Below are 8,851 nucleotides of genomic sequence, written 5' to 3' on the forward strand. Positions count from 1 at the left end.
CATCCAGGCGGCTCTTGAAGATCTCCAGAGGAGGGGACTCCACGACCTCCCTGGGCAGCCTGTTCCAGTGCTGTCACCCTCACCTAAAGAAGTTTTTCCTCATATTTGAGTGGAACTTCCCATGTTCCAACTTGTGCCCATTTCCCCTCATCCTGTCACTGGGAACCACTGAAAAGAGTCTGGCTCCATCGTCTCTCAAACCGCCTTTTAGATGTTTACACGCATTAATAAGGTCTCCCCTCAGCCTTCTCTTCTCCAGGCTAAGGAGTCCCAGCTCTCTCAGCCTCTCCTCATCAGGGAGGTGCTCCAATCCCTTAATCATCTTTGTTGCCCACCCAGTCCTGTGAAAAACATCCCTAGGAGTCATCTATGGGGAAAAAACCAAACCAGAACAAAACAAAGCAAAAGCAAAGATTCCTGTTGTCTCTCTGATGCCTCTCATGCTGGGTCCCAGAGGGGACATATAATCACCTCTGAATAGGGTGTAAAGTGTAGGGCACACCCATGGTTTTTCCATGAAAGCTGTAGCCTCTTTGCCCTTAAAGCAGCTCTTCGTGGTCCTCAGCAAGCCAGAAGCTTGCAGGGTTTGCAAGGCCACTCTCTCGGGCGCAGAGGAACGGCCATACTATGTGGGAGGCAGCAAGCATCCGAAGCGGAGCAAACCTGCCTTGTGCAAAAGCAGTTTCAGTTTACGGACACGCAGATGTGTAGCAGCAGGACCAACGGCTGAGTAAAATACCCCCCCAAGCACATCTCTGCCTGGCAGTGGCTGCCGGCACCCAGCCTCCCACCCTGCCTCGACCACGCACAGGCTCCTGAAGGAACCCCAGGGTCATCAGGCACCCAACCACGCCACAGTTCCGCGCTGCAGATTCGTATTCTGGCTCACTCCAGGGTGATCACTTTATCCTAAGTCACCACGTGGCGCCTGAGGGATATATATGCGAAGCCACACCATGGATCGCTCTGTGTAAATTTTTCTCTATGAATATTTCACCCTCTGACGCCTGTATAAATCAGGAATAACTTCGCTGGAGCCAATTCAGTTTCGCTGTGGATCTCTGCACATCATAGTCACTGGCTGGAATATATGGCAGTAATCAGTCAAAGCATTTATCAGCAGGCTAGGTAAAGCTTTGCTTTAGATCAGTAACGTAGGACGTGGCGTGTGGGGAGACTAATTGCTATTTTAAGTGCAGGTTTTCTGTTATCTGACTTCTTTGTTGCTCGGCTTGGTGGATCAGCGCCAGCAATATTTTGGCTGTTGTCAGACCCTCATCACACTCGAGTAGCCGTGACTCATAACAGTCCCAGTGATTCAGGGCACTACTGAAAAAGCCCTTAAGCACCGGCACAATGCGTAAGGTGAAGGTACTCCTCTAGCTCACACCCTTGCAGAGAAGCTCTACCCTTCAGAATTTTAGGGGCTTTTTTTAGGTATTTAAGAACCAGTATTCTGTATTCAAATTAGCATTCATTCACTCTGTCGAGACCTAAGCATTAGGTCAAGCGCCTACACATGTGAAAAATAAAGGGGTGGTCTCTGCCCTAAGACCAGCAACCTGCCCACTGCAAGCACTGGAGCTTGCTTACAGCAAGCAGGGTGTGCATTTTAGTAATGGCCAATTCTTCATCATTAAAAGGAAGGCTGGAGACTTTTCTATATGACAAAGCATTTGGCAACAGTGTTGTTTTGAAGCATTTCCTCCTCTGGTCACTTATTTCTACTCCTGTCAGCTCTTTCAGTCGCACTAACACGTCTTTTGTGGGGCTGCCCTATGAACCAGATCGGGAAACTCATCCAGGTTAAAAATTAGCCAGCACAGGAGACAAAAAAAAAAAAAAAAAAGACACAGCAAGGAACTGGCACAGCGGCAAAAGCAGAGCATGGTGGCACAGGGACAGAAGGAGCACACAGTGGTAGGGGAAGGAAGTAGGAATGCCTGAAATCCTCATTATCACTGAATGCTTAGGGGCCGTGAGAACGATGGGGTCAGTGTCTTAATTAAGTTTTGCCTTTACGAACAAAGCGTAGTTTTGTCAACCAGAAAAAAAAAAAACTAAAAACAACAACACAAAAAAACAATCTCTGATCCACAAATTTATGACAGCAGAAACCTGTGCTAAGGTGTCGATAAATGCAGCACATGGCAACAGCCTAGAAAGGAGCTTGTTGCCTCCTCCAGCTGTAACTGATCATTTACTAGAAACAGCTGCTATAAAGACCATGGTGCAATGGGGGGAGGTGGTTTATTTGAGGGATGGGTTGAGGAAAGGGAGGCTTGAGAGAGGCTGAGGAAAGTCAGTTCCCTAAGCAGAGGAGGAATCAGTGGTCCTAGTTCTGCAAAACGTGACAGGGAGTTTGTGTGTGAAACAGAGGGGACTGTGATTCTGCTTGAGGAGCAACCGTGGTGTTGAGAGGAGAGCGTCTAGCAGTCAGTGGCAGCTTTAGAAGAAAGTCTTCTGATGGGTCTATAGGCCTCTCTGGGATTTGTGGTGGCATTCCTCAGCCCCTGAAGGCCTGAGAGGTCTGCTGGAGATATAGAGGGACAGAAGGAGTTAGGGTAATGACACAACTATAGTAGCTGGTCACCTGCTAATGTAGTCTTCAGTGAAGATGCAAGTTGTGTATTTTGTTTGGAGAAGATGGCTTTCTGATGTTGGTAGCTGTGTGGCTTTGACTGTATAACTAAGTGCATAGTTCTAGTGTCCTGTTTAGACATGCCCTAATGAGAAAGGTGTAACACCTAAGTTGTTTTCAAACAACTATATGTATTCTAACAGTAAACAGTCTCAGTCTGTATTTTTAAAAAAAATTCTTTGTGCTTCCTACTTTGCTTGAGTGAGCACTTGGTAAGAGCAGAGCAAGCCTGAGACTCCGAAAGTCTCATTGTGAAATATAAGCTTAATGTGTAGCGAGCTTCTCTGAAGGCCTTGCCTGCTTGAGCACTTCAACCTGAGAACTTGCTGAACCATTAATATCTCTGAAAGGTAACTAGAGATAAAATGCTGTAGGATGATGAGGTTTGGCTCTCTATGGGCTGTGAGGAGGGCAGTTGAACCGTGCTCATGTTAGACCCCTGAATCTGGTGTTATTGTGCTTTGGTAGAGCATATTGCTGTGCTTTGAGTTCTAGATGTGAGAAAATCTATCTAGAAAAATAGAGATGCTTTGAAATGAGGGTGGTGGGAGCTATTTCATTCCATTTCTGCCTTGCTTACCAATTTTGGGGGGGGGGGGGAAGGCAAGAAGGATACGTTTACTGGCCTTTGTTTCTAGCTACTAGACCATGGTGAGCAGGCAGTTAGAAGGAAAATGTCCCTCAATAGATATATTTATTGTTTTAATATACTTTAATGGAAGAATTTTTATCTTTTCTGATTCTAGAGGGCTGGTTGTATCCAGAAAAGCTTTGGTATGATGTCTCTGTTGTTAACTTCTGCCTATGCCCAACATTTTGGATTTTGGCTTGGGCCACCTACTTCTTTTTTTTTGACACTTAAACAACCAAGCAAAAAAAAAAACCTTCCACCAACCAAAACATTTTCTTAAATTTGATTTGAAGTTATATTCTGTCTTTGGTACAGTGAGTGGAAGCAGCGAGGGCAAGTTAACCTAGAGGTGAGCATAAGCTCTAAACTTCAAGCTGCTTTTTCCTGTTAACATTTTCTAGACTGACTTGGTTCTGTGTGTGTGTGCCTGTTTCATCCTTTTAGCACACACTATTACAATTTAAAGTTACATGTGTGTCTCATTCTTCTAGAAAACTCATTTTGGAGATCAGGGCAGAAAGTTTACTTCATGCCCACAGTGGGAGACGTGCTAGCACAACTACAGTAGCAGACTGGGAACGTGAACAACGCTTACGATGACAAATCTGGAAGGCCTGCTGACGGTAAGCCTCGTTACTACAGAATCACAGAACGGTTTGTGTTGGAAGGGACCTTAAAGATCATCCAGTTCCAACCCCCCTGCCATGGGCAGGGACACCTCCTAGATCAGGTTGCTAAAAGCCCCATCCAGCCTGGCCTTGCACACCTCCAGGGATGGGGCATCCATATGTTCCCTGGGTGACCTGTTCCAGTGTCTCAGCAAACCTTGTGGTAAAGAATTTCTTCCTGATATCTAAATCTCTCCTCTGTTTAAAACCATTAATCCTTGTCATACTGCTCCACTCCCTGATAAAGAGTCCCTCCCCATCTTTCCTGTAGGCCCCCTTTAGGCACTGGAAGGCTGCTGTGAGGTCTCCCCAGAGCCTTTTCTTCTCCAGGCTGGGTAGCCCCAAGTCTCTCAGCCTGTCTTCACAGGAGAGGTGTTCCAGCTCTCTGATCATCTTTGTGGCCCTCCTGGACCTATTTCAAAAGGTCCATGTCCTCCTTATATTGGGGGCCTCAGAGCTGGATGCAGTACCCCAGGTGGGGTCTCACGAAAGCGGAGTAGAGGTGCAGAATCACCTGGCCTGTAGTTCCCCGGGTCTTCCTTTTTTCCCTTTTTAAAAAAGGGGTTTATGTTTCCCCTTTTCCAGTCAGTGGGAACTCTCCTGGACTGCCATGAACTCTCAAATATGATTGATAGTGGCTTAGCAACTTCATCCACTAGTTCCCTCAGGACCCACGAATGCATCTCATTAGATCCCATGGATTTGTGCACCTTAAGGTTCCTTAGATGGTCTTAAACCTGGTCATCTTCTACAGTGGGCAGTTTTTCATTCTCCCGGTCCTTGCCTTGGCCTTCTGCCACTTGGGTGGTGAGGCTAGAGCACTTGCTGATGAACACTGAGGTAAAAAAGTCATTGAGTACCTCAGTCTTGTCCATATCCTGAACCAGGTCTCCCATTTCTTTCCAGAGAGGGCCCACATTTTCCCTGGTCTTCCTTCTATCACTAATGTATCTATAGAAGCTTTTCTTGTTGCCTGTGATGCCTCTGGCCAGATTTAACTCTCTCTGGGCTTTACCTTTCCTAACTGGATCCCTGGCTGCTCGGACAATTTCTCTGTGTTCCTGTCAGGGTGCCAGTCCTTGCTTCCACCCTCATTCCGTCATCGATGTTAAGACTTGACCTCCTGTAGTATAGTTAAGATGAATTTTTGTTTTCCTTGCTAACCAGCCCAGGAGGGGAGGACAGGACAGGAACCAGTTGACATGATCACACTTAAAAAGTTTTTCTGTTGTCTCAAGAACTAAGAAATTATAAACCACTGTCAGCAACACCTCATGCCAGGTACTCTGTGCTTTGCTGTACGATCAGAAATGTTTTCAAAGAAAAACAAGGACATATTGACACCGATCAGGTACCGATTTCTCCAGGTGTAGGAGATCAGGCATGGTCTGCTCTTGGGAGGCAGAAGAGTAGCTTCAGATTTTTTTTTTATTTTTACCATTTTCAGGTGAAAGAAGAAACCCCCATTAAAAAAACTAAACAAACCACTAAAACTTATAGACAAATAAAACCTTAAGATCGCAAATGTAATGTGTTTTGACTTAGCATCAAGATTTTGTCGCTGTTATTTTCAGCTGAATTGTTGGCTGGTGGCCTTCAGTGGCAATCACAGGTACTTAGCACCTTGGAGTTTCTAGATTAAAGTGTGTCCCATTTCCCCCCCCCCCCCCCCCCAAAAAAAAAAATAATCAAGCTCAGCCACTTCTACAACACAAAACCAGGTTACTTCAAAGTCACTTGAAACTTAAGAGTTTAAGTTACAGTTATTGGAACAACTATTCAAGCAGAAAGAGTTCTACACAAAAATTTAGAACACTTTAATATACTTATATATCAGTTACCCCTTTGCAGAATATATTATTGAAAGATATGCTGTGAAGAACAACGCATTAGTACTTGCCAGGAATTTTAGAATGGAAGTGCAATCAACCCCAAAATCATACTGCAGAAAACACATTTCTTCCTTACCATACCCCAGCTTCCTACTCACAAGTTCAAAGCTCTCTCTTCTGAAAGCTGTAGTTCTCTGATGGACCACAAAGGAGATGAACTAAAAATATCACAGTGTCTTAGACCCTATATATGAACTTAACAACTGCTGTTGCAGTAGTAAGTCACTCGCTCTGATGGGGAGAAGCAAGGGATGCTTCTGATACTAACAGGACCGAATCACCCAGGGCACTCCATGTAGACTGTGTGCCTTTGAATGCAGGCTGTAGAAGATTACTTGTTTCTCTTTGGCTCAAACATTTGGTAGAAAAACAAATATGATCATGCCTAGGATTGAGTGGGAATTGTTTCTATTTTAATTCCTCCTCTGGCACACCAAGGATCAGCTTTTGATCTTGCGCACAAACGTGCTTTTCCCTACGCTATCCCATGTCTGGCATGATTTTTGCAGCGAAGGAGAAAGTTTACCCAAATGTCATCGTTTTTGCTGTGGGCATAATGTCCGTTATCAGTGGGGAGTTCAACCTGAGACAGTATAGTGGCTAAAACAGAAGTGTTCAGCTGACAGTATTGCTAAACCTGGTGAAGCCACCCTGAGTTGTCACGGGTAGAACCTTAGGGAGAAAGGAGACGGTCAGGGTAACACACGAAGTTAGTATGATTCATGCCTAACTGGCAAACAAACAAGAATGCTGGCAGATAAACGCAATTAACTATAAAAATAATGCTGTTACATAGCTTATGCCTACTGATGCCGTCCAGATTACTAGTGTTGCTACTGCACTATACATAAATATCTTATTCCAGTTGAATAAGATGCTAAATGAAGTAGAATCCCTTAGCAGTGATACAGCAGGCAGCTGTGATGCTGGGGGAAAAACAAGGTGAACAACAGCCTTCATCAAACGGCCACCTCACTTGCCCTCCCTGGGCAGCAGCTGAATTGCTGTGAATTAGATGGACCATTAGTCTGACTCAAAGGGGCCTTTCCCACCAGGGCTTGATTTTGCTCACCACGATATTATTTAGAGGCACTCAGGGGGTTTGCAGTGCTGCGCTGCATCTTGATGTTGGTGCCTGAGGAACTGTGACAGGGCGATGCACACAGGTCTTACCTTCTGGGAAGACAGTCTGCTGAGCAAAGGAAAGGAGCATGACACCAGACTGAGCCATTACTGCTATCATGCCCATACATTAAATCTTGTAATCATTCAGTCAGCCGCTTTGAAAAACAGGGAGGGGCTTCCAGGGAAGGAAACTGTAGCTACCCAGTGCCTCGTGTCAAAAAGAGGAAGAGTATGAATGGCAGTCTGATTTCTTCCTGGTGGTGTGCCAGTCACTTCAGCAGTTTCACTTCATGGTGAAGTACAAACTCTCTGCGAGAGATTTTTAATACCTCCTTATCGGAGGCAGCGGAAGTCAAGTAACACTAGAGCTCAATCCATCCCCGCAGTTCAATCATCAGGCCGTGAATTATGACTTCTGAGGGGGCAGGCTCCCTTCCGTCCTGTTGGCAGGTGGTAAACTCCAGCAAAACGGTGGAGTTTGACAGCTGAGAATGGCAAAACTTTGTAAACCATGCTACTTTTCAGCTGGGGCTCCAGCAGAATGCACAGTAGCTTCATCAGCTGGCCAGTCATGTCCCCGCACTCCACAAAGGAAGGAGGTGTTTGTTACTGTAGAAATGAAGGATTTAGAGGAATGGGAGAGGAGGGTCTCCTGTACCCACTAACAAAGTCCTTTCTGCCCAAAGACACCAGACAGGAGTTCCTGAAGTTGTTACTTGGGCTAGTTCATAGTTAGGACTTCAGGCTGAAGGCAACGTTAACAAATGTAGCCTGCACCACAATTATTTGTTGAAGAGATGTAGCCTGCTATGGCTTGTGTATGGCAAGTCAGAATTCAATGTTATTTTTCAGTTAAGTTTGACTGGGACTTACACCGGTGACATACTGGTTGAGATCTGAGGGATAAGTGGAGTTCAGCAGCTGTGCTAAGGACTGAGCAGTGGCCAAGTTAACTTTGATGGAATGATACTTGCAGTTGAGAAATTTTCCTGTATTATGTGCATCTCGCAGGTTGCCATAGAGAAAGGGGATAAAGAGAAAGAACGGAAAAGGAAGAGAAGGCAATAAAGAGGGGAAAACTGAAGTGAAGCCAGCTGGCAGGGCTCTGACAACCTCCTGCGCAGCTGGGAGAGCCTATTGCTGCCGGTCCTGTGAGGGAGGAACTGCTCAAAGCAGCAATGTTGCAAGTCAGTGAGCACCTGTGGGCCACAGAGAGACCCTGATGGAGGACATCAGTAATTTCTTAGATTTTGCTGCCTCCCTGATCGGCTCCAGGCTCAGTTTACCAGTCCAGACGGTGGCACTGAGCACAGTAGCACCCTGGGGCCTGCGGCAGCGGCCCCTCAGCCCGGGCGCCCTTTGTTTAATCCCCGGTGAGGGAAGGCACCAGCGCTCGCCGGGCCAGGCAGGCCTTAGGACCCCCTTCCTGTAGGCCAGGAAAGGCCGTTTCTTCCCTTGAAGCGGGCGGCCGCCGTTTTCGATGGCGGGGACGCAGCCGAGGTGCGTTAACGTCGCCCGAGAGCCGGTTCCCCTCCGCGAGACCACGGGGACGGCCCGGCGCCAGCGGGCCCCGGCGCCCCTCAGCGGGCTCCGCCCCGAGACTTCCGCCTCGGTAGGCCCCGGCTGCGGGAGGGAGCCGGCTAAGCGCGGCCACTTCCGCCTCGGTAGGTGTCATGGCGGCGGGGCGGGCGCCTCACGTGACGCTCTCGCGCGCAGCTCTCGCGGTGCCTCGCCGCCCTCCCTCCCCCCGCCCGCGTCCCCCTCTCGCCCCGGCCGCTCGCGCAGCTGCTCGGCTCTCGCTATATAAAGGGGCGAAGCGGGCAGAGCGGGCGGCTGGCGGCGGCGGCTGCAGCCCCGGGGCCGGCGAGCGAGGCCGGGCCGAGGCCGCGGGGGG

The sequence above is a fragment of the Calidris pugnax genome, unplaced genomic scaffold, assembly GCF_001431845.1.
Source record: "Calidris pugnax isolate Ruff unplaced genomic scaffold, ASM143184v1 scaffold56, whole genome shotgun sequence".
Taxonomy (NCBI): Eukaryota; Metazoa; Chordata; class Aves; order Charadriiformes; family Scolopacidae; genus Calidris; species Calidris pugnax.